At 41.0% G+C, this 25,800-nt stretch overlaps 1 protein-coding gene across 1 annotated transcript in view; it reads right to left on the bottom strand.

The window, feature by feature from the left end:
• GRM3 (glutamate metabotropic receptor 3) overlaps nt 1-25,451 on the bottom strand; it is a 105,080-nt gene extending 79,629 nt beyond the window's left edge. Inside the window, exon 1 of the mRNA XM_030960670.1 lies at nt 24,767-25,451. The gene's annotated coding sequence lies outside the window, so the exon portion shown is untranslated. The remainder of the gene's footprint in view (nt 1-24,766) is intronic.
• Between the last annotated feature and the right edge of the window lie 349 nt (nt 25,452-25,800).

The following is a 25,800-nucleotide window of genomic DNA, read 5'->3' as shown; positions in this document are numbered from 1 at the left end:
GGCTAAAAAATAACTGTAGAATATACCAGAAGAGATTGTTTCTTAGAACTATCAGCTCCACCACTGAAACTTCTTAAAACCACCCACAAAACTCTTCTGTAGACAGAGAAAAACACATTCACCTCCATGCAAAGCTGTTCCTTCTGTTCCTCTTTCAGAATTAAGCTGAACCTTTGACTTTTAATTCTGAGCTTTGACTTTTTTGTTGTGATTATTACTATTATTGAAAATACACAACCTAAACTTAACTGTGATCAGACCCCTCATTGAGCTGCAGTGGAGGAAGAGCATTTGTACTGGAAATTAATATGGTTAGCATGTCTGCCTTGTTGTGAGAATAGTGTTTTCATGTTCTTTTCCTTTCTTCCCCAGCTTTCTTCTCTTTTGTATCTGCCTGCCTCTTTCCCATTCCTTTCACAGCCGCTATTTTTGCTCCAAGCAAAGAACTCAGTCATGCTCTCACTCTCTCTTGGGCTCTGTGTACACTTGAGGTCAGGCTAGAAAACCTTACTGGAGCCAAACTTTGCACCCTTCCCTTGCCCTTTTCTTACCCTCTGCCTGTCACAGTTTTCTCTCCCCCAGGTTTTGCCCATGCCCCAAGGGCAGCACTGCTGGCACACCTGGCTGGGCTTTGCCTGGCTGCTCCAGTGCCTCCAGTGCAGAGCTCCTGCTGGACACCTGGGCCAGTCACTCACCTCTCCTCTGATGTATTTTATGTGTTTCAACCACAGGATTCTCAGGGAAAGGGACAGTCTGTTACTCTTTGTCATTACCCACTGTAGCACAACACAGCTCCCCTGAGGTTCAAGGCACCATATGCTTCTTTAAAAGGCACAATCTCTTTGATGTGCCCTCACATTCCTCTGAACTCACTTCAGCCTCATGTCTGTTCTTCTCTCTACTGTTCTTTTAGCAATGTCTTCCTTCTCAGCCCTGTGGTCCTTCTGCCTTTTCCCCCACTCCCCTTGCCCTCCTCCAGGGCTGTGCTGCCAAGCCTGGGGCAGCTGTCCTGGGCTGGAGATGGAGCTGGGACCAGGGGACACCCAGGATCTGCAGGAAGAGTTGAGCCACTCTGTCTCCTCTCCCTTTTGAGGGAACAGGGATTCCAATGCCTGAACCTCAGTGGGCAGAGAACTAAACAGAAAGAAGAGGCAGAGCTCATCAGAGGTGGCATGGCTTGTAGAAAAGGCTGTGTGTGCAGCAGGGAGCAAACCTGGCTGGGAGGAGTGTTTAATGTCTGATTTGCACAGCCTCATTCCTTGGAGGCTTGCAGTAATTTTGTTCACTTTCGGTGCCTTCCATTTTCTCATATCTGCCCTAATCTATGTGTTTCCCTGTCGCCACATTTCTCTTCACAGAGAAAAGCAAGGCACAATTCTTCCCAAGGATTTCTGAGATTCACATTCTCTGAACCTCAGAGAAAGGGAAAACACAATTCTTATCACTTGCTGTGCCTGTGTTGTGGCAAAGTAGAATGCAATATGGAGATTGTTTATCCGAAGTGAGGATGTTTTGTTTCCTTGGCCTATCAGGGCCAAGTGTGTGTGTGTCAGACTGTTGGCTCACAGTCACGAGAATCTGTGCAGTGTGAGCAGTTGTGTGCAGAGTTGAGTGCCTGGCAGATTCAGTTTAGATGAAATGTATATAGTATAGTATAATAAAGTAATTAATTAGCTTTCTGAGATCAATGGAGTCAGATGCATCATTCTCTCCCCTTTGTTGGAGTCGCCTTTGATTTACAATATTTCCCTTTATAAGGTTTTGTCCAGTTGTATTCAACCTTCTTCCTACCATTCCCATCAGTGTGGCCTATGGGCTGCTTCATTCCAAGCTGTGTTCCAAAAGTTCCTTGGGAGGGGCGCTCCAGTCAGGCAACAATTAATTCCTGTATCTGTAATTTGTTTATCTTTTTCTGTAGAGTCTTACAACAAGCCTCAGGAGAGGGATATAAATGATAAATGCAGGTTAATAACACGGGAGTCTGTGGAAAATTACATTAAAATGGCACAGCAATAAAGGATATAAAACAACTGAAGCATGTGGTGAAGTCCCTACTATATAAAAATATTTCCACTGGTAATATACATTTTAGTTTGTGCTAAAAAAAATCTGAAATTTTAAAGTGATAAAAAATTAATACCTCCAAACTTCTAGTGAGAAGAAAAAAGGTTAGGTAAATTAAGTAATCCCAGTATATTGTTACCATAGGTGAAAAAAATAAGCAAAATGGGTGAACTTAATCCTATTTAATTTTAATAATTCAAAGGCCTGTAACCTAGCCATGTGTATCAACAGAGCTCCCTCTGTCATCAGTGCAGAGAGGCAGAGACCTCAAGGGAGGCAGGTTCATCCCAACCCAGAAAAAATGCTTAAAAAGCAGGGACACTGTCACTCCCTGAGCTGGAGGAGATTAATTCGTCTGGTCTTATGTAGGCAGGATGTCAAACCCTTCCAACAGCTACACTTGGGAGCTTCCTCCTTCCCAAAGCCACTTTGAAAAATGACCTCAGGTCACTATGGCCAGCCTAAGATTAGCAGAACTATTTGTAGTTTCTGGTATTCCAAAAAGGAGGCAAGAACATTTCTATCGGCTTAATAACACAGAGGCAGCTGATGGGTTTCACTGGTTGCACTGGAAAATCTCTGCCAGATGTGAGGTGTTGGAAGCTGAGCTACACACTGATCAGGATGCTCAACGTCGCATATATCATCTCTCTGAACATTTTGTGTGCCTGCATGAGGTGAGGGGAAGCTGCCTGTGTGAGCTGATAGCACAGAGGGGTTTCAGGGGACCTGCCACAAATCTTCAATCAGGCAAACAAACTGGTGGAGTTTTACCCTCTCATGCCAGTTCATCATTCTGCTTTAACAGGTTGAAAAAAGCTGTCAAGAAGTGATGTGGGAAGCCATCACACTAACATGGAAAGGGAAATCTGCTTCATCTTTTTTTCAGTAATAAACAGAATGAGGACTGAACACGGTCTTTGGGGCACCAATTGGACAAATGTGTAGGATATCTCACCCAGCAACCCCAAATCAGGCCATGTTCTGTGTCAGGAAACAGGCATTGTGGAGATGTAGCTGCTGGGATGAGGGGAAAAGGATGGGAGCTACCTGCTGAGCTAAGAACATAGATAGGGTGTGTAATCATAGTGAGATATGATGGTGGTTTTTGAAATGATAAAGAGGCATTGGGTAAATCCTTTGGCTGGAGGTGTATTCCTAGGGAGCCAAGAGTGCAAAATCCCACATCAATAGGATAATGTAGAAGAAAATACTGCAGAAAAGCATTTAGGTGAAGAAAAACTTAATCCATTTAGTTGCCTGTTCTTCCAAAGCATTAGCCAGAAATCCCTCTGAAATGCTGTTTTTCCGTGTGTGTTCTGATAGCTCAAAGTCTGCTTGTAAGGTAAAGATGGTCTTTTTTTGGTTTTTTTTTTTTTTTTTAATGCTGTTCCCCAATAACAGTAAAATTCCAGTTTTCAGTCTGTGGTCTGTGATTCTTCATGGGTCCATGATTAACTCCCTGACATCTATATTTTTCTGCTTTTTTTAGAAACACAATCCTAATGATAATATACTTTCAGCAGACTCTGCATCCACAGGGAGAAATAGGAAAGTTTTAGCAATAAAGAGTGAAAACCACTGGCACAAAAGCATTGGTTTTGAACTCAACATGAAAAAATTGATAAAGATTCCTCTGGGCTTTTTTTTTTTTTTAATGACAACTCCTTGATTAATGGAATGTCACCTACCCTTGTACAAGGAAAGATTGAAATGCAGAAAAGGTAGATGGTGATAATCATTGATAATGTCAACAATGACACTGTCATTGTCCAGAGAGTAGTGAGGAAAGTGCTGAACTGGAGTCAGACTGCCATTTTTATTGCAGAAAATATAAATGTAGCATTGAACTCTGCAAGTTCCCAGCAGGCTGTTCTTAGATAATCATGGCATCTATTTTAGTAAAATGCAGATTTTGAGGGTTCTTTATTATGCAGGAGGATGGCTGGTCTATAGAAGAAATGTTGCTGGATTTGCCACAGCAATCTGCAAGACACAATATCACCAGCCAAGTAGTAAAAATATGAGCACATTAAAGATATTGAGGATTCCAACTGATCCAAGATGGGCCTGCATAGTGCATTTTCTTTTGCCTATCTTGAGTTTGATCAGTGGAATAACAGTCTATGAGGTAAAAATAGTTCACAAAAAGAGAAAATACTTTCTCCTTGATGTTGTCTCTGTTCCTCACTTCCTACATGTTGAGATGATGTTTGTGCTGAATATCCAATGGAGAATTAGTAGGTGGAATAGAGTTCAAAGTCCTACCCTGCTGAATATCTGCAGCATTTCTCAGCTCTCAGAACCAAACCAAAGCACAGAAAAAATCATCCAGGAAATAGAGTGTCAAATGACCAGATAAAACCCAGTGGGACAATGAGGCAAAATCCACATTTTTGAGTAAATCACGTGGAGGATCATTGAAATTACAGAGCTCAGATGTATGATACAAGCTACAGATAAAACTTTATGAAATTACAGTCTTTGCTGTCATCTTAATAATCTTTAGCTGCTTGTTCATCTGTATTTTTGGAAAACGTGGCCTTAACTCTTTCAATTAATTATGCTAGTCTCTTTTTAAAAAGATAGTAGCAATATTTGATATTCTCCTAGGGCTGTTTTGCTTGACTACGACATATTTATTTGTCAGAGACAGATGTCCAGAATTATGAAACGTCTAGCCTAATTCACAATTTTTTTAACACAACATGACATTAGGAACCAAATAATTTTTAGACGTGAGTTCTGTACCTCTAGTCATCCACTGACAGCTGGGATTTATTTTAAAACTATGTTAACTCTGGGCTGGAGCAGTTTGAGAACAGTTTGGACCTAGTAATATATGAGTCATAAGGAGAGTTGTTTCCTGGTTCTGTGAGTACTTTTTGACTGATTTAAGCAGTAAATATGAAGCCTGGTGAGACATAAACAAAGGTTTAGGTATAAAAACAGCCCTCTTAGTCTACTTAACTACAGCTATGATCACAAGAGGGTGGGTACTAGTGGATTTGTGAATTCAAATGGTACAAAATAATAACTTGGGCTGCTTCCCTGATATTTATGGTGCTGTAACTCAAAAGCTATTCAGTGAAAATCAGTGGAGACCCTTCAATTTCATGCCAGAGATATATTTTCAGCTGTAAAAACAGGAAAAAAATGACATTCCTGGGGCACAGCGGGAATATGTTAATATTAAATTTCAATTATTGTAATTCGATTCTAGATTAGGAAAAAACAAATCATCAAAAACACTAATGCCACAGCAACATCCTGGTGGGTCAGTCCTGGGGACAAAATGTATCAGGGCCAGGGCTATGAGCAGTTCTTGTGTACATGCAGTGGCTGCCTGTATTGTAATCAGTCCTCTGCCACATTAACAGATATTGGGGCAAAGGGGTGTGGTTATAGAGCCTTGGTACAAGGAGAGAAGGAAAAGGTGAGACATTTTCCCAAATCCCTGAAGTTAAATACGCCCAGGCTGTAAGACTGGAGCAATGCTGATGGTGTGTTCTTTTGAGGTTCAGCAGGGGAATGCCCTTGCAATTGTTGCTATTACCTGGTTCAGCCACAAAAAGCCAGAGGAACATCTTGAACTAATCAGTAGGATGATTTTAATGTGTAAAGGAATGAACTGTTTTAGCCAAAATCACATCCATTGAACAGAAGATGGATGTTATAAAGGCCTTGTCCTGATCCTGCCAGTATTCCTGTCTTTCGGGGCTAAAAGTTAGCTGATTTGGTGAACAAGTAGAAAATCCAGCAGGTGGGGAAATCTCTGCAAGATTATGGTACATGGGAATCTCCAGGAGGCTTTGACAACACCAGGAGTGAGTTCCCCTAACTCTAATTGAGCCAGCTTCAGAATGAGAGACATTGCAAAGTGCACCAGAGGAGGAGGAATAAAAGGTAGCTTTGAGAAAGGAGTACATAAGGGAAATCATGAGAATCCGCTCCTGGGGGCTATAGGACTCAGATTCCTGCTGTTTTATGCAGAAAAGGCAAAGTCGAGACTTTAATCTGGGACCTTCATATTCATGACAGATTTAACAGAAGGCAGCAAAGGCTAAAGGAAGAAAAGAAAGAACTCAACCCACCAGGCACCAAATTTAAACTAAACTAAACTCTGGTGAACCCTGTCAGGGAATCTGTGCTCAAAAAGGAAATTAGGGAACCCAAGGTCTCAGGGGCTCTTGACATGAGGAGGAAGAACAGGTATTTATGATACTGCAAACGCCTCTACATGAAAACTGCAGTCTAGCAGAAGTGACTTTCTGACAGCACCACTTGGAAGGAAATGTATTTGCTTTAATTTGTGCAGTGCAACCTCCTCCACACTCAAACCACAGAAGCTCTGAGCCCACATCAACTTTATGAACAGGAAACAGTGTTTTAGTTTAAGAATGTTAAATTTTTTTGGCTTAGAAAATTGTTGCTTCAGTCTTTATTATAACCAAGATGAAAGTTATCACATATGCATAGTATGTAAACTGAGAAGAGTTTGCATATATGAGTACCTTAATATTGGACCAATGTGTTGACACTAGGAGATGATTGAAGGAATAACTTAATGTTTTCTGGAAGGTCTGAAATGCAACTCTTTCAAATCAACAAGATCAAGATGAACAGTGAGCTTAGACTTGAATGCTTGCTAGGTTTTCTAATACAGTTCTTTCTCACTTTAGGAGAGTTTTAATTTGGCATCCCTGAAGATTATGATGACTATTTCACATATCTACTAACTAAAGGCACAGGGACCATAACTGACTTTCCAGCTTGGCCTCTTGTATAAAGCAAGCAAAAAGACCTCCCTGTATTAATGCTCACTTCAAGACTAACAGTTTAGCACTAAGAATTTAGGGAACTTTTCACTGGGTTAAAACAAAAGCTCCTGTAGCCCATGCCTGTCATTATTCAGTCTCTGACAGAAGTCATCTGTGCACACCTAAGGAAGCATAGTTATAACAGTGCAAGAGATCCCCCTCAGCAAAAACAAGTTGTTGCTTTCATGTGTTGTTAAGAAGTCAAACCTCAATGGAAAGGCAAACTCTGAATTCTGGGAGAGAAAATTCGTTTTGCAAGGCAAACTTATCTGCAAATAATAAAGATGGCATTGTGGGATCTCAGACACATTTTGCCTTCCTCCTATGCATTGCAGAGAGAAGAGTGTCTCTTTTTGGAACAGAAACAGAGCAGACTCTTGTGGAAATAAATGAGGGAGGACGACTTGGCAAGGACCAGAGAAAAAACCAGCAGCACCATGTTTTCCTCTCTCACTGACATTGCACCTTGCTTGAGTTCAGTTACAGAGCAGGCTATGAATAAAATTCTGACTAAAATTCCAGTCCTGTGAGAAATATAGATAAAACAGCCTGAACTGCTGGACTCCCGCCCTAGACATTTAGGTGAGATTCTTTTAATGAAACAGTCAGAACAGTCAGATTACATGGTCGGGCATATGATCTGCTTATTTAAAGGCCCTTTTATAGTCACTTTATTTAAATTTAAAAAAAAAACAACAATTTTTGAATATTATTTTCTCTTCCTAGATGTTTTAGATGTCTAAAACAGATCAGTTGAATCCCTCCTTAAAAGTGTAATTCTTGTTTTTTATAATGAAATATGACATTCCAAAGATGTAGACCTCCACACTGTGGCTGCAGATTATGTCTGCTGAGATAAATCCCACCCTCAAATGTTTTTTTTTCCCTTGTTTTGTATGAAAAATGAGGCTGTGGAATGAAATGACCAAAAGAAGCACCAATTCCTTAGTAGTCGCAGAAATGGTGAAAAGTCACATTTCTGAAGTCACTACAAAAGTCACTACAAATACTTCTCTCTCCCCCGGTCCCCTAAAGTTCACAAGCTTTTTCTGAAAAAGCAAGATTATCTCGTAGAAGGGGCAATGGTGAGAGACTGCTTGTTCTTCCAGATATCTGAGTGGGAGTCAAGACAGTTTTGGTCTTTTAGAGGGACATGAGGCAAATTAAATATTACTTTCATTGTTGGTATTAATCAGAAGCCAAAGGCTCCAACAGAAATCTATTCATTTGCCTTGAAGTGGAAAGAATGACTTGCCTGCTTAGCAAAGGTTTTTATGTGGTGTAAGTCTGAAGTGTCTGAGATGAGCTGCAAGTATTTGGTTAACTGTGAGGAGTTCTCAGGAAAGCTAAATGATACTAGAGACCCAGAGGCAAAATAATTAACATAGTTGTGTAACCAGCTAAGCCTTCGCAGTTGCTCTCCACACACTTGGTTGGGCTGGAGATGCACACGACCCCAAGGGCTTGGGGCACAAGGTTCTCAGCCTGCAGACAGCAGGAGGTTTGTGGGCAAGAGTGAGGAGATCACTGCCTACGTGCCAGGCACCAATCCAGATCCTCCCTACAGGCCCAAAGGTCCTCTGACACATTGCAATTTTACTCCAGAAGAATGTGCCTGAGCTGAGAAAATAACAGTGTTTTGTAATTTCAGGTATTCTTGCCTGCTGCCGCTCTGAAAAAGTCAGCAAGGGTCTTAGAAGTTTAAGAGGACCACCCCCTAAAAATGCAGGAGGCAAAAAGGAGCTTGCTAGGAAATCTGTCCATACTCTGAAGGCTCTTGGAAAATTTCAGGGAGGCAAGTGGCTTAGAGACATCAGAAGGATGTTGTTAAACTCTGTTCCTGGGTTCTGGAGTGGAATGGGAGAATTAAACAAACAGAGGAAGAGCTCCAGGCCCTAAAGCATGGCTGACAGTCAGCAATGAGGACAAGAGCCTTGGAAAAGTGATCTCTGATCACCAGACAATGCCAAGCTCCTTCCCTCCATCTCAGGAGAAGGGAAGTGAATTGATCCTGGTACCAAGTGAGGTTGAGCAGGGGCCAGGAAAATGCCATAATGAATCTTCTCGTTGTGGAAATGCCCCCCAGCCTGAGGTTTAGCCAAGGCTGCTGTCTCCAGCTGCTTTGCCAGAGAAGACCAAGCCCTAGTGAAGAGCAATGAACAGAGAGGATAAAGTGTTATCAGTAACTGTTTACACAGGAAAGGCTTTGAACCAATTTGTTTCTGTTGCAGTAATCAGCTTAGGAAGCACTGTGACCCTTGAAGGAGTTTTTATTGATCATAGCAGAATAGGCCATTAATAGAGAAGAAATTATCAGAGAAAAAGACATTTCTGCCATTCTCAATGATGTTTTCATCAAAGCCCTTTTCACCAGCAATAGCTCTTTCTTTTACTTATACTCTATTTCATTTTCAAACCAATGCTATTTTCTTCACCTAAGTCCTTTACTTTGATAGAAACTAAACATTTCCTTTAATGAGCATAAGAGATAATAATGTTAAGCATTAGTTGGAACCATAATGCAACAAAAACTCCATGCCATTTAAAACCACTTAATGCGCAGGCTGACGTTTGTCATCTCACTAAAGAGCACAAGATTAGAGGTGCTACAACCTAGAAAGAAAGCATTATCCCACTGATGAGATACTACTTTCCTTTGTACTAATCATGCAGCCTAAAATATGTCTTTGTATCTATTTGTTATGTTAAAAACCCTAACAGAATATTCCTGTAATAGGTGACAAAGAAAAAAAAACAATCCTAGGACTCTGTTTTTTTTCAGGAGCATTACTTTGGCTCTTTCCAGAGGCAATGAATGTTTCATGGCTTGATGGCCAGTTCAGCAGACTGGAAGATCTCTCAGACTGAGAAGTGTGCCAGTTTCAGACCTCTAGAGAAGGCATAGATACACCAGCCTGAGACTCACAGTTTTCCAAATCCAATCAGCAGTCTCAGGTTCATCACAGCTGTGGCCAGACCAGATTGTAAGCAAAGCTGCATCAAGCTCAGGGTGTGAGAAATTAATTGGGATGAAAGAACTTTGGTGTCAGTCATTAGCTAAAGCAGAAATGAACTTAAAGGGTAAAAATAAATATTTAGGCTAGACGGTAGGGGAAAATGTTCTTATCATAAAGATACTGAGGCACAGGGACATGATGTCAGGGAGAATTGTGTAGTCTTTACCGTCACAAGATTTCAAGAAAAAGTAACCTTTTCTCCAGAAGTGACACAATAATACTGACTCTGCTTTGGGGCAGGAGATTGAATTGTCTCTTCTGGCTTTATTTATGTTGCACGACCCCTATATTTCCTGTATTTACAAGCTATCTCTGTCCTTGGAGCTTGTAACAGTGCAGTTACACTGATTTACACTAGTTGGGGGATTGGGACACGTTCATGCCTCATGTTCTCATGCCAGCAGCTCCTCAGCAGCTTCCTACTGGTGATGGCCAAGCTCAGAGTGAGCAGCCACTCTCAGTGAGAGGGGCAAGTGAGATGTTTTATGTTTTATTACAGTGCAAAGACTTTGCTGCAAAGTCCTCTTTACTGCTTGAGTAAAAGTAAGGGAAGGAAGGAGCTGACTTTGAAAACCCAAAACTGCAGATGTTATTATCTGTTGAAGCCATTAAATGATGGAAGTGCAGCACTGCTGACAAATTGAACAGCACTTCCAGTTGCTGTAACGTAGACCAGCTCCACTGTTTCTCATTAATTTATCACAATCTAGTATTTGACCCACTGAATTCTGAATTAAATTTTTATTACATTTGTGAACTATTTATACAGTATGAAAAATCAATATGTTTTTGTTGTTCACCTGATTTAGGACAGATAAAAGGAATATTTCAGTATTCTCTAGGGTCAATGCAGAGAGGCCTTGAATGATGAAAGATACAGTCTCTTTTGAATGGAAGGAAAACTTCAGGATAGAAAAATAAGAGTGTAATGTACATGACATATCTTTCCAATCCATGACATGAATATTTTTTCAAAAACTCACGATGAAATATAGTGTCCTTTTAGAAGACCACATCTAATTCTTTATCTCTCTTTAAGAAAGAATTATTAATTTGGAAAAATTTTTCTTTCTGAATTTCTTTGCATTTTGCATGAGCCATAAAACCTCAAAGGAGTTATTTGAATTTCAATACCATCTCACACTTTTATTAAAATATACTATAACCCTGCTTCAGTAATTAACATGAAGATAGGACTCTTAGTCTAAAAAATGAAATCTCTCTGTTATTTCATATTTTCCCTAAGTATGCTTTTGATTAAATAATTACAGAACAGCAGTGTTAACAATTTATCTGTGATAGAGGGCATGTCACAAATTTCCTACTCATGTTCCTGCAGTTTATGCTTTTGCTGATGTGCTTTATGAGTATTTATTAAAGATGAAGCCTTGAGTTAATAACATAAACTACCTACTAGTTTCATAATCATCACTGCAGTGCAGAAAGCTTCAGAGTTACGGTAGTTCTGCATTGACGACGTCAACAGATTTACTGCATTCATTTCCTTATGCAAATATTCCAAAAACATACATAAGTTTATAACCTTCTGTAGCATGCTGCCTACACATGAGGGTATCAAAGCCTGTGAACACGCAGAGTAGACTTTAAAGTTGACAGCACAAGCCATGCTGCTCCTTCCTTTCTTCTTTCTCTGTTGTCCTAATATTAGATCTCATTTAATGCTTTGTTCTGCAGGCACACAGGGACTTCTGCACAGCCCCTACGGTAAGAGGGGAGACTGCTCGTGGTCTTTACATGATGTGTCTGTCTTTGCTGAAGTCACTCATAAGGAGTCTACATGTGAACTGAGCAGAGACTTGTGATCCCTTCTTGCCCTGCACATTCACGTGATTTGCCCCCGCATGGCAGAGCTTGCCTCTCTCTTGCAGAACAACCTTGTTTGCTCCTGCAATTTGTCCATTTTCCCCTCTCTTTCCCAAGAGGAGTGTGATGCTCCCTGCTCTGACTGCCTCTGCTGCACCTCACCATGAGAGATTTGCAAAATGCAGACCCTGGGATAGGAGCCCTGAATTATGTTCAGGTCACTGAGAGAAGAGGGTTAGAAGGGACCCTGAAACCCATGATCTTGATCTTCCTTTGCTATTACCCAAATCAAGATCAATTTTATTTATGTACAGTCTAACTCACGTCTTGGGTAACTTTTTTTTGGTGACAGGAACTTCCTCGATTTCCCAGTAGTTTATTCTGTCTTTCCCATTCCTTACAATTAAAAGCTTTTCCTGAGGTCTAGTCTTCTGTGTGACAGTTTAAGCCTTTTACTTACCTGTGACAAATCTATTTGTTCCACACAATTCTCCATGTTGATATTCTGTGCACTCCAAGAGATTTATAGTCTTTCTTAAAACATAATTCTCAAAACTGGGCACCATGCTCTGAAAGTGGCCCTGCTAGTGTTGAGTAGAGATTAATGTTTACATTCTGTATCTTGAAGACATTATTCCTGTTAATTAATCCTAGTAGAAAATTTCCTTTTTCCACAGCAATATGATACCATGGTGTTGAGTCATGTTCTGCTTCTGAGCTTCCATAGCCTTAAACCTATTCCTGTTGCACTGCTACATGGCCTGCGGCTCATTTCCTGTATTTGTGGTAACATCTTTGTGAATAATTTTATGATGCCTGTTTTCCTCCAAGGATTATTTTGGAAGCCAAAAACTGACAATATTAATGTGTAACTGAGCCGAAAAAAAAAATTACTTTTTAGAACTTGGAAGACATGATGATCAAGTAAGCTATCAATAACTATCTGTCTGCTTATCTGGCAAACAGATAATCAATCCACATCAAAATAATGTAAAAACTAATACATAATAATAGTCAGCAATCAGCAATAAATTTTAGATCAATTGTTTTGGTCAGGTACAGTCCGGACCACTTTCATTGAACACTGCATAGAACTATGCATAATTTTGCATAAAAATATGTCTTAATTAAACACGGGGAGTATCTGGAATCAATACAGATGGAGAATGCACTCACATTAATCTTATTGAAAGAATTTAAATTTTATTTTAGGAGAAGAGCAGTACAGAGAGTTCCAGTCACATCTTGAACTCCTTCTACTACTGCTATCATGGAAGTTTTGCTTGAGAAAGGACTATAGGATGCAAGACCTTCATTTCAAGTGAGGTTTTGTTATTAATAAATAAGCATAGGTGAATTAATACATGCAAAATAATTGTGACATGGATAATAATGGAAATAGCTAGAAAAAATATTGGATGGATTAGCACACTTAATTGGTCTTAGGTTGCCTAATGAACAATTAGCCTTGTGTTTAATCCCTCTCAATCCATTAGTCTTTGCTGCTCTTAGTCTCTAAAGATAAACATGGATCATTCCAAATGTGCTTTTATTTTTGAACACTACTTATATTAGTATTTAATTATAATCATTGGCATGGAAACTATCTCATAAATGAGAATGGACAAAAATGGGACATGCTAGAAGACCTATTACCTAGCACTTTAAAAAAAGTGTTGCAAAAAATTGCAGCACTCTAAAATACTAGTGAGATAAGTCCTGTTGATTAAATAGAGATTAATCTACCTGGAAACTGTTTTTTAAGGCCTTGGGAACACACTGTTGGCCATTCAATAAGTGCCACTACAATGCCAGGCCATGCTGACCATGATCAGACAGTGTATCTTAGGTACTGGATTTATTTAGTAAGGTCTAGGTTCAAGAGCCAACATATCAGATGAGTTTTTGGGGTTGTCTATACTACAAGTGGAGAGAAAAAAACCATCAAGATGCATTCGTGGGTTGCCTGAGTATGCCTCTCTGTGTCTCCCTACCGCAGATGGTAAAACATTTCTGTCTCATGTGGACACGAATCTTCCCTTTCACCCAGTGCATCCCAGGAATGATTATTTAGCTGTCCAACGTGACCAAGTTAGGCAGAGAAAAGGGACTTCTCTCGCCCATAATGGTGGCTTGTGCTATGGCAGAGTCAGGCCAGTTAAATCTTCAAAGCAGCTGTTTACCTGTTCAGGGAGAATTCAAGGCTTGGAAGTTAATGGTCAGGAAAAAGTGAGTTGGACTGGATGTGTTTTAATTCACTGAGGTATATTAAAACAGCATGTTGATTAATTTGAAGGCAAGGGAACATTTTTTTTGGAATATTAAGGTGCTCCATGAATTACTACAGATACACGAGCTTTTTATTTTTTCCTTCCTGACTTTTTCTTTTTTTCTTTTTCTTTTTCTTTTTCTTTTTCTTTTTCTTTTTCTTTTCTTTTTTTTTTCTTTTTCTTTTTCTTTTCTTTTTTCTTTTCTTTTTCTTTTCTTTATCTTTTTCTTTTTCTTTTTCTTTTTCTTTTTTTTTCTGTAGGTTTTTTTTTAGTGGTAACTCTTACCAGAGAGTGGTAATACTCTCCTATGCATGAACCTGACAGATATAAAGGGTTCACTAAGGAGCCTTTTGGGGCAGGTACCTGTGGCAGCTTCATTAGGACCTCTCTGACATTATCCATGTCCTGGACATTTTGGGAAATATGCTAGGCCGGGGAAAAGTTTGAGTCTTAATAAAAGAAGAGAAATTAAACAAGTGAGGCACAAAGTGTGTCTAGGAGTCATGAAGTTCTGGATTCTTGCCTGATGCCACATTCATCAGGCTTCATGTAGATGAACTCTGTATGGGTTGGCCAGCAGCAAGGTTGAACATCTCATTTGAGACCTCCTGGCTCTGTGATTATGAGCCTGAAGCCTGAGCAGCTTCTGCCTTTCCATGGGCCTACAGCTGGAATACCCAAATGAGTACCCACCACACATCTGTATCCACCACTCTGCAATATTCATCAGCATATTTCATGCTTGGAGTTGGTTTGGAGGCTTCCCCTCCTGCACATGACACATGGTAGATAATGGAGCAGCCAAGCATCTCCTCTCTTTAGCTAAGAGAAGCCATGGCCCACACAGACCCTTCTGACAAAAACAAAGCAACAAGTTGTTCAAACTGCCTTAAAATTTTTTTTCTTCTGAAATATTAATGTGGATGTGAGGGCTTACAGTTACTTGGTTGGAGGTGGATGTGGTTGCAAACTAGGAATGACCACAAAGGGTCAAGAAAAAAATATACCAAATTGAAATGTGACAGGACAAGGGCATCACTATGGCTCTGTGCAGCTCCTGGGGGTTCTTTGGGCAAAATGCTGGCTGGAGGGAGGCTTGGAGAGCAGAAGAAAGAAATGGTACAAAACATTTCTTTGAGAAATGCTGTATTCAAGACAAGGGAAGTCAAGCTCTTTATTGTCTGTACTCATCTTTTGGTTATGGGTCCACACGAGCTACTGGAGAAGGCAAAAAGGAAAACAGCAAGAAAAACAAGCTACTTAAAAAAGCAAATGTCAAAAGAAAACCAGTTATTTCACTGAGTCAGGAGGAGATGACTGAGGGGAACATTACCTAAATGAGCATTAAACAGCCAAAATCTAATCCCTTTGCAATATAAAAGGCTGGAATGGAAAAGAAAATACTGAGTTGCTTCAAATTTCCATAGCAGAGAGGATAAGAGTGATAGGCTTGGTTGCAAAAAGTGGGATTCAGTTAAACTTTTGGAGACCTTCTGTCCGTAAGAGCAGTGAAGCACTTAAGACATATGCTTTTGCAAGAGGCTGTGAAATGTCTGTCATTGCAGATTTTAAGGAAATCATTCAGCAAGTATCAGTTAATAAAGACTTAAGGACAGTTTATGCAATCTTTGGAGGGGGGAGATGGATCAGATGAGGTCCTTACTGGTGTCATTATCTGTGGAACTATAAATGCAGCGTTCAGGCAACGGGAACACTGTGTACAATCTTTGAAAATGAAGAATCTTACATAAAAAGGGCTTCTTTCCATCCATTTCTACCCTAATGGACACTGCACTCTCTCAGGATAAGTTCTAATTGGAACCTTGTGCCCTCGCCAGGAAATCACAGGACTAAGAAACCCTATTACTCTGCAGCTGCTCCCTGGACATTGATTTAAGGTAGTTAAGTCTAAGTGGAATTATTTGTCTGCTTCTTTCCTTAGAAAAAATGTGAAATACACAGGCAGATAAGCAGAAGTAATGTAAGACTCGACTTCATCTTACCTACTGGCCAAAATACCTACATTTTAGGAAGTGAAGCATCTCTCAGGGATAAGCATCCAACAGGGCACAGCTGGGTCAAACCCCTCCTTGCTACTGCAAGCTTCAATTTACATTCTACCCTTTGGCCAAAAACCTGATATACTAATTAAATCTCAGCTCCCAGGACCTGGTGTTACTTCCAGACTAAACTCATCCTTTCTCCATGCTGAATAATGCCACTAGGAATATGTTTATCTGAGCTTGATACTCAAGGTATTAGCATTAATCACTAAACTTTGTCCTGGATATCTGCTTCTGGGAAAAAAAATCTTGTTTAGATGACTGATATTATTGAGAATTTCATAATCCTTAGAAATCTCAAAAATGTCGATGACACAATAAAACTAAAGCATCAAATCTTATTCCTCAGAACCCTCTAATGCTGTTGAAGTGTCTGATATTTCTTTCAGTCTCTGAAACTGTTAAAATAGAAACACCTTTCCCACATTTTCCTTCTCTGCCTTTAACAAATGATGGTTCTTTTAACCTCCTTCTCCCCTCTTTGTTTGCTCAGAGGATCAAAGCCTTTTTATTTATTTCTTTTTCCTCCCAAGCAGTTTCTGGAGTGTTGAAAAAGCACCACCAGTATACTGAGTTTACATTACAAACAAGTTAAAATTCCCAGCCTGTCAGAGCTTTTCTCCTAGGATACCAAGGAAAGCAAAGTTCAGCTAAACTGCACAATTATTCGGAGATCACTTCTGAGTGAAGAAGCAAAGATTGCTTTAAGCAGAGCTATTCTCTTCTTAGAGATTTAAAGTCCACTTCAGAAAGGAAAGTTATTATCCTCTGAAAATTATCTGATTTTATTTGTATTCCTGGAGCGACTCCATTAAGTCATGCTCCCTTTTCACCCATAAAATCATCTTAATGAAGCAGCTGTGGGATTTGCCATATGTAAATTCCCCTTTATAGCAGCTACAGAGACAAGTGAATGGATGAAAAAGACATGGGCTGCACGTTGCTTTTGTTGGAACAGCAGTGGGGTTTGTTCTGCTTTTAAGACCTGAGGTAGACAGTTTATTTCTTTTCTTGGTTATGAAGCAAATGCCCTTTTATTTTTTTTTTAAGGTAAGTGCATTTTGTAATAATGGTGTGATAAAGAAGCTTGAGCTGTATGGTTTAGGAGTGTTTGGCTAAAACAGACTTGAGTGCTTGTCTACCATTCCCACGCTCCTTTTCCTCAACTTCTGAGAGCAAAGACTTGCCTGATAACTCAACCTCATCATCAGTCAGTGCAGGATGAGCCTGCACCTGTTTAATAAAACACATTGTCTGCTTGATCTCTGATACTGTCAGGGCTCTTCTAAAGCCATGGTGGCTGCAAGGAACAAAATGAGCAGCACAATTAAGAGATCCCAAGGGAGCACAGTAAAACACTTACAAGATAGATTTAGCAAGTATACTTTAGTGTCCTCTTACAGGGCTTGGAAAATATCTAAGATTCTTATAAACTTTGCAGATTTTCTAGTAAAATATTATTTTACGGGCAAGTATTTCATAATAAGGAAAACAAGAAACTTAATAGTCTCTGTGCAAATAATGCACTGTAATGTCTATTAGGTGTTGTAAGGTATCCTTTTCACATGATTTTGCCAAAGTTTAATCCAATATTACTACATTGATGCCCCATGTGGGTGGTTTTCTCCCCTGCTTTTTGCAAGGCAGAGTTAAATAAAATGTAAAATAAATATGTTACGAGGTAAAATCAAGACAATTTGTGGTATTACAGAAATATCTGGAAGTTTTACAGAGGAACCAAATGCAGTTTCAGTTGACATACAGTGAAGATGTCTTTCTGACTGACTAAAGTTTTGTTAAAATGTCATTTAAAATCTGTGATAAAAAGCAAAGAAGTCCATAGTCATATTCTTGACTAGTGACACTGAACAATCAAATACACACATAATCTCACAAAAAATTTTAAGAGAGTTTTTGAAAACTTTTTGATTTTTTACGACACGACCAATTATATTTTTGCATAAAAATAGCAATTTTTAAATGGTCTTGCAGAGAAATATAATTTTTGGCATTTCTTAGCCATGTGACCTGATCCATACATACTCTTTTAATACCTCACACTGAACCCTAAATGTCTTACTGCACAATATTTTTATCTTTTTCTTTTCCTCCATCTTTTTGTCTATTTATGTGCTTTCTCTTGTCATGAAAATACAGATAAATAAAAGGGAAAAATTAATCATTCTATGAGTTCTGGAAATCTCCCCAAAATTTTCTTCTTGACTTTTATCACATTTCTTGCTATGTGAGTCTAACAGTAGGGCAGCCAATTTCTGCTAAGCATTACAAATGTAATATTTTTAAACACTAGCAGAACATGTCTTCTCATGCTTTCCTGGCAACTTCTTCACTAGATGATGCAATCAATGTGAATTTAATTAGTAATAACAATATAATGCATAATGATTATAAAGCAATACAGAATTTGCAAGGCAGTAAGTACTGGATCCAAAAATACCTCAGACAAAAACCTCTTCCAAAACACACATGTAGAAATGTTCCCTCAAGCACAGCTGCAGGTGCCCCATCGTGGAGGCCTGGCACACACAAGCTGGGGACAGTTTGGGATCCAGGGAGACTTAATCACAGCTATGTTATGGAAAACAACTATCCTGATGTACAGGTGGACTGTACTTTAACAGCTCAAGGTCAAAAAGGTCAGTACTGATCTAGGATGCTCTCAGAGAACCCCAGAGTAGCTTCCTTCAGGGCTTCTTTCCTCACCAGGGAGGAGGAGTGTATTTAACCTGCATTCCTAAAACAGAGACGATTTCTGTAGCCCTGCTATTACACGTCTGTGGAGCAGGGAGTCACACCACTTATGAAAAATTATTTAGGAGCTTTTAGGGCTGAAAAAATTTAGGAATATATTTGGGGATAAATTTTAGGAATTTAGGTATGGAACAATATTTTGAAGGATTTTCAAACCCTCTTCCACTTGTGTGCCATCCTACACCTCACCATTAGTTTGACTACACAGTGTTCAAAGCCTGTTGCAAGCCATTAATGTCCCTTTAGTCTTAGATTTGGCATCTGACACATTAATTTTGCTGGAAGCAGTTTAGAATCTCTCAATATAATCAGACAGCCCCTTGTTGCCCACTTATCTCAACCAGCTTCTCTGTAGGGCTCATCCCAGAGAAGAATCCCACTGCTGCTGAATCCCAGCCCCGGTGAGCTGCCCGCAGCATCCTCCTTCCCAGGGCACAGGGCAGGGGCTCTGTCAGCTCAGCAATGTGTCCTTTGGAGGACCAGCACCACAACCCACAGGGGATGAGGCTCTGCAGAGCCCCAGCTCATGCAGTTGTGTGTCCCTTCTCCAGGTGCACCATTCAGGTAACACAAAAATGGTCCCTGGTTTGTGTCTGGGCTCGTTAGTGGAGCCTTTCACGGGACTGGAAAGCTAATGTATGTTTTGCTGTATTTCTCAGCTGAAGTTGCTGTCAGTCTCTACATTCTGCACATTTTCTCTCTTTCACCAGCATGTCATATTCTAGACAAAGGTTTTTCTCAGTTTTCAGGTTCCCTTCAGCTCTTTCCTCCTGGCAAGACCAGGCCCCAGTTCCTCCTCTGAATCAGTGGGAGATGACTTTTCTGTACCTCCCACACCCTTTGATACTCTTTTCTTTTCTTTTTTTTTTTTTTTTTGTCAATCCCTTCTTCCAGCCTTTGTCAGTGCTTTTCCTCTGATGTCCTGCCAGTCCCAATCCTTTCATTTTGCTTCCCTATTTTATTCTTCCCTTTGTTCTCTCCTCAAGCATTTCTCATTTTCTCAAGAGCATTTTTGTTTCTTCTCACTGGCATACTCTACCTCAACTACTGAGCAACCTTTCTTTCAGGTACCCTGTTCCTTAAAGGATACTCTAAACTAACATGTTCATCCTTCTTCACATGAAAAACCAATTATCCCATGATTTCTCCTACTACAGTTCTCTCCTATGAATTTGTTGGCTTTGTGGTCTCCCACTTAGCTTTTGACTTAATTCTCTCTTGTGCAGACTTGCTTGGTTTTCCTCTGGAATCTGACAATGTCTCCATTGACTTTACCATCTTCATCTGCCTTAAAATCTCTTCTTCCCACAACTGGCTTATCATTTAATTTACTTCTCTTCCAGCTTGAATAGTCATTTGAGTATCTCTACTGATAATATTTTTTCCTTTTCTATCAAGCAATTCGCTTCTCTTTATTTTTCCCATTTTGTCTTGTACAGAGATATTTTCCTCAATCTTTTTTTTTATGTTTCACAACTGTTTTTCTCTCTTCTATTCACTTTTCTAACAGAGAATTTCAAGGTCTGACAGCACCCACCAAAAGCCCAAGTTCCCATTTCATCTGTGAAGGGTTTATCAGCGATTCCCTCTCTCCGCACCTTGCTTGATGCATAGTTGATCTAGTTTTTATACTTGGTGATCATGCTGAATCCCTTTGGATGCACTGGGAAAGTGACTTTGAAGGTCAGGGTCATCAGTGCTATCAAGTTCAAGCCCCTTGCCAGACTTTAAAGTGTTCTGAAGGAAGGCTGCCTCAGTAACTGGGGTTAAGGCCACGCTTTTCATGTGGGTCTTAGACAGTTTGGAAAAGCTGCTAACCTGACTCTTACATTTTTGGGAAAGCCTGTTGATTTACATGAGGAGCTCAGATGTTCCTACACAAGCAGTATCACTGTTGACTGCAAATACTCCCATAATCTCAACACAGCTTTGAAAATGAGCATAATAATTGCTCCAACTGCATCATCTTATATTTGAGAGGACAAATATCAGATAAAAGCAATATAGTTCTACAGCCATTTTTTAAAAATAATTTGCTGTAGCTCTTGTAACTTCTTTTTGGCTTTGATAGGTTCACAGTTATTTACTCCCCATGAAAATTTACTGCATTATTCTCAAAAGGCAGCTGGAAGCAAGACAGTATATTTCTTGCAGTATTTTTTAAAATCTGCACATCCCTGAAATTAATGTCTGAAAACCTCTTAAGACAATAGATAAACCAGCAAATCCACTGAGATCACATATGGCATTCTGGGCTTACCTGAAGAAAGACACCTGAAGAAATTGCAGTAATCTGCAATAGTTGAAGCACTCCTAACAATGAACTGTGGTTTTATCCCAGTGGAAACACCTGACAATTGCATTGAGGCTATTCCCAGGCAGCACTGTGCCTTGGAGGAATTTTTTTTTGTCATTTTACTCTTACTGCTAGATTAAACTCAGGATTTTCAGTCAGTCTTTATTTTCACAAAATGAAATGTGTTCCAAGTTTTTTTTCTGACAGTTTAAGGCTGGATTATCAGCTAGAATTCATAGCAAGAAGCAGTCACAGGAGGAGACTTAGGAGGATGGTACCACTGAAGGATACTGCCCTCCTTTCCTGCCACCTTTGGACACCAGGTCCTCCAGGGTTTTGTTCTGCAGGGGCAGGGTGGTGATTCTCCCTCTGGTCACCCCGTTTTGTTGGCTGTGGATACCCCTCCATTACAAATGCAACCCACTCAGGGATTAAAGCACAGACTTATTCTCCATACTAGGAGAGAGCAAGAGGACAATTTTCTCTTTAACTCTCTGACCTGGACTAAGTTCTTGATTAAGCTTTAAACCAGCTCTCAGTTTTTTATACCAATAAGCAGAAAAAATGCCCCAACAGTGAATGCTACACCATCTTCACAAGAGTTTATGTAGCTTGCCATAGTTATATACATTCCCACATAGACAGTAATGCTGTCTGATCCTGGAGAGTGTCAAACACTTTGGTGGTGTTCTGTGACATCCTGAGACTGACTTTAGCAATGACAAAAATTCATATTAACTGATCAATAACTATAGTACAACAAGCTGGAACAAACAAGGCACAACAATCCTGATAAAACTTTATAGGACTTTGGAGATGGGTTTCAAAAACTGATCAGAGAATGAAGTCCCTTCAGTAGGATGTTGTTGGCAAATTTAACAGCCTCATAGACAGGATCTCACACCCTGGAAATCTTGAGGCTGAATTCTCAAATTGCACTGCTAAATCAGGCTTTTGGTGGGTGCACAACTCATGCACCCACCTGAATTCTTGTAGGCAAATAGAGAATTTAGCCCATGGCTTGAAAGGTAAAATTGTAATTTGACCCCATAACGTTGCAGAAGCAACATTAGAACCAGGTCTTTAATGTCTTACAGTATTCCATACAGGACTCTGTGAGCCACGGGACAACTTATGTTCTGTAGGACACTGCCATGGGCAAGTTGTGTTCACAAAGAACATCCAAATTGTTCTTTCTTTAATGTCACTACATGTCCCTACGCTGCCTTCGTTTCCAAATTCAGCTCCACTTATGTAACACAGACCACTGAACTGAATGATAGCATTGTTTGTAATGTATTTCTTTTATTTTGGCTTTCCAGTCTGATTTAGTACTTTGCTTTGTCACATTTATTTAACTGTAAAAACATTATGTGAATCCAGAAAGATACTTTATCCCTGCATCTTGCTTTAGATCCAGTCTTTCAGTGATAAAATTAGAATCTTACTCCTAGACAAGGTGTCAACATTTGCCAAAAAAAACTTTATTCCTTTATTTGTAGAAGCTTATAAGTAGGTCATCAACACAAGTAACCCAGGCAAACATCAACACTGATTAGGAAAGCATCTTGGCTCCAGGATGAAAGTCTAGTTTTAATGTACTTGATACCAATGCCATTTTACTTGTCTTCAAGTTATAGAGCAGTAAAGCAACCAATATTTTTTTCTATTTTGGAGTGTGTTATATATTTTATATATAATGGAGAGCTCTAGAGATATTGAGAGTAGTGGAGAGCAGTATTCTTAAAACAAACCCCTAAGAAACAAACAAACAAACAAACAAACAAACAAACAAGGAAAAACTCACTGAAATTAAAGTATGAAATATTCTAGTAGGGGAAGATTAGCTTGCATTGCTCTTCAAATAATCGATTCATTAAGAAGGATTTGCATGAATTGTTACTGATTTCACTCAAAGGATGAACATTACAGAAGTATAATTTTTCTACTACCTTAACTATGAATAAAATTAGCTTAATGTGCAATTTTTCCCAATACAACTGGAGTAGTTACCTTTTCTTATAATACATTTATCAACATAAATAATAGCAGAAGAATTTATCATGATTTAGATGCATTTCAACAAAATGCAAAACATATTTTTTCTAAAATATACATTTGATCAGGTGGGTTGTGTGATTTTCAAATTGTTTTCATGAATATTTAATCAACATGAGACATATACTTATGCAAGCTGAAATAGGTACCAGTCTCTTCCCAGGCTGTTCTGTTTCACAGTATTCCAATTTGATGTTTTTCAAAGCTGATTTAACTAATTAAAAAAACCACCACCACGAACAAAAAGAACTAACATCATCTTCAGCAGGTGGCATAAACTGAGAAGCCAAAGAACTCCCAAACTACCAGCAAATCCTTAGTTCAGTTCAATGCAGTATTGGTGAGATGCCTGCCTAGTTTTTTATCAATTGCTTGAGTTTAATCAAGATTGCTGAAATACACAGATGTGTACATAAAATGATCCATTGAATCTCTGTGATAACATGAGGGGATAAAGCCCCCAAAATCCAACTCTCCCCCCAAAATCCTACCTCTACCCTGGCACAGAGATACACTTTCTCATGCCCACATGTGTGGCTGGCACACGCACAGATGGAAAGTATGTACCCACACACCTACAGAGGGTTAGATAAACCCTGTCTGGGAATAAAAAACACATTCCTATGGATCTGGACATGTAAAACATCCACATGAATCCAAGCAAACGCATAAGCACAGATACACACACCTGCACACCCAGAGACATGGGCAAGGCACATCCACAGGCATAGACAGCTCCAGAAGCACACACACCCCTGCACAGCTGGCTGTGTACTCACATGGACACACAGATTGTATATCTGAGGAAGAGTTACAATGGCTATATCATCCCTGCTAATCTCTCCTTCCTTTTTGAAATAATCCAATTTTAGGATCCTGGAGCAAGCCAGGTCCCTGCAGAGGAGATATTCCCAGAGGAGCAAAGCACTTCCAATTTCTTTAAGGTTCCCCACCTCTCTCTCCCTCTCTCCCAGCAGCAGATCCAGGGAGATGAGCTGGGTACTCAGCACAGCTTTCCCAGCTGCTGGCTTGGCACTTTTCACCCCAGGATAAGGAAGGGCATAGGATGGTAAGCTTAAGATCTCATCCCTTCACCCCCAAAGACTGTGGGAGCAAGAACCTCTGGACAACATCTGGACACAGCTCCTTTCTGTACACTGCCCCAACCCCCCCAGCTGTCGACCACAGGGGTGCCTCTAGACCCTACCCTTCCTCTGCAAGTGTGAATGCCCTTGTTCCCCTCCTGCTCCCCCTTCCCCGTTTCTCCTGCCCCCTGAATCCCGTCAGGAAACATCTTTGCATTTTGCCGCTCTAAACTTTTTCCTGGCTGCTCAACCCGCAACCACCGGGGCAGCGGCTGCGTCTGGTCCAGAGGGCAGAATGGGGCGGGGGTGGGCTGCAGGGACCCGGGATGCAGGGATGCAGGCTGCAGGGTGTGGGATGCAGGGAGTGGGATGCGAGCATTGAGATGCAGGATACGGGGATGTGAGGACCGGGATGCGCGAATTCGAGACGCAGGATGCAGAGGGAGGATGTGGGATGCAGGGACCAGGACGCGGGATAGCGGTGCCCAGCTTCTTACCGTGCAATGAGGATAGGTCCTGGTGAGGGTCTCCAGCTGCCCCCGGGCATCGCGGGCTTCCCGATGTGCTCGTTAAACATCCACCGAGGAGTCTCACCCCCCAAACTTGTGTGAGCCGCTTCCTCTGGGAACAATCACCCTTTCTCCCCCCCGCCTTGGATCGGATCCCGATGGAAACTCATCAAGGCTTCCTAAGTGGTCAGAGGTAAGCTGTGAGGGAAGGAGAAGAGGGGGACAACGGGACGGAGGGGTCGTGATCACCAAGCGATGATCCCCTTCCTTTCCCCGCTCCTCTGGAGCACCCGCTTCCCGTTCCTCTGACCAACTTTGGCTCTGCTCAGCCAGGCAGCGCCTGGGACCGGCGCTGTCAATTGGGGTCCCTTTTCGCAGCCTGGCATCTTTCTAGATTTCCTCTCCTTTCCGGGCAAAGGGGATTGGTGCAAAGCTTTAAATTAGGAGGCGACCTAGAGTTGCAAAGACAGAGAGTGGGAGCTGGCTGGCGTTCGCAGCCCGCCTCCCCCGGCGCTCGGCGCTGCGCGGAGGGGCCGGCTGAGCCTTATCCCTACCATTTATTCATTCACTGCCTTCCTAATTCTCACTCCGGAGCTGGCTATCGCTCCTGGCACGGCCGGGAGCGGGGCTGTGGCAGGAGCCCTGGGAAGGAGGCGAGCCCCATGCTGCGGGGCTCCCCGCGGCTGTTTAACTGCGCGGGCAGCGCGGGCAGAGCGCAGCCCGGCCCCGGGGGGAGGACGGGGCTGGGGGGGGACGGGACACGGGGACGCTGCTGTCGCCTGGCAACCCTGCATCCCTGCCCCGAGCATCCCTCCCCCAGCGCCCTGATTGGACGGGGCCGGGGCGGGGGGAGCACAGGCGCTCCTCCGAGGATGCTGCGCCCCGGCACTGCGACTTGTCGCATCCTCAAAGAGCCGGGAGCGGGCAGGGTGAGCACAGAGCAGCCGGGAGAGCCGAGGCAGTTCAGGGCGTTGTAGCACCGTCCTCCTGTCTTCTCGCTTCCAGCTGGCTTGATCAATTTG

The sequence above is a fragment of the Camarhynchus parvulus genome, chromosome 1A (assembly GCF_901933205.1).
Source record: "Camarhynchus parvulus chromosome 1A, STF_HiC, whole genome shotgun sequence".
NCBI classification, from domain to species: Eukaryota; Metazoa; Chordata; class Aves; order Passeriformes; family Thraupidae; genus Camarhynchus; species Camarhynchus parvulus.
Note: the sequence above shows the minus strand (reverse complement) of the source record. Positions and strands in the feature narration are given on the sequence as shown.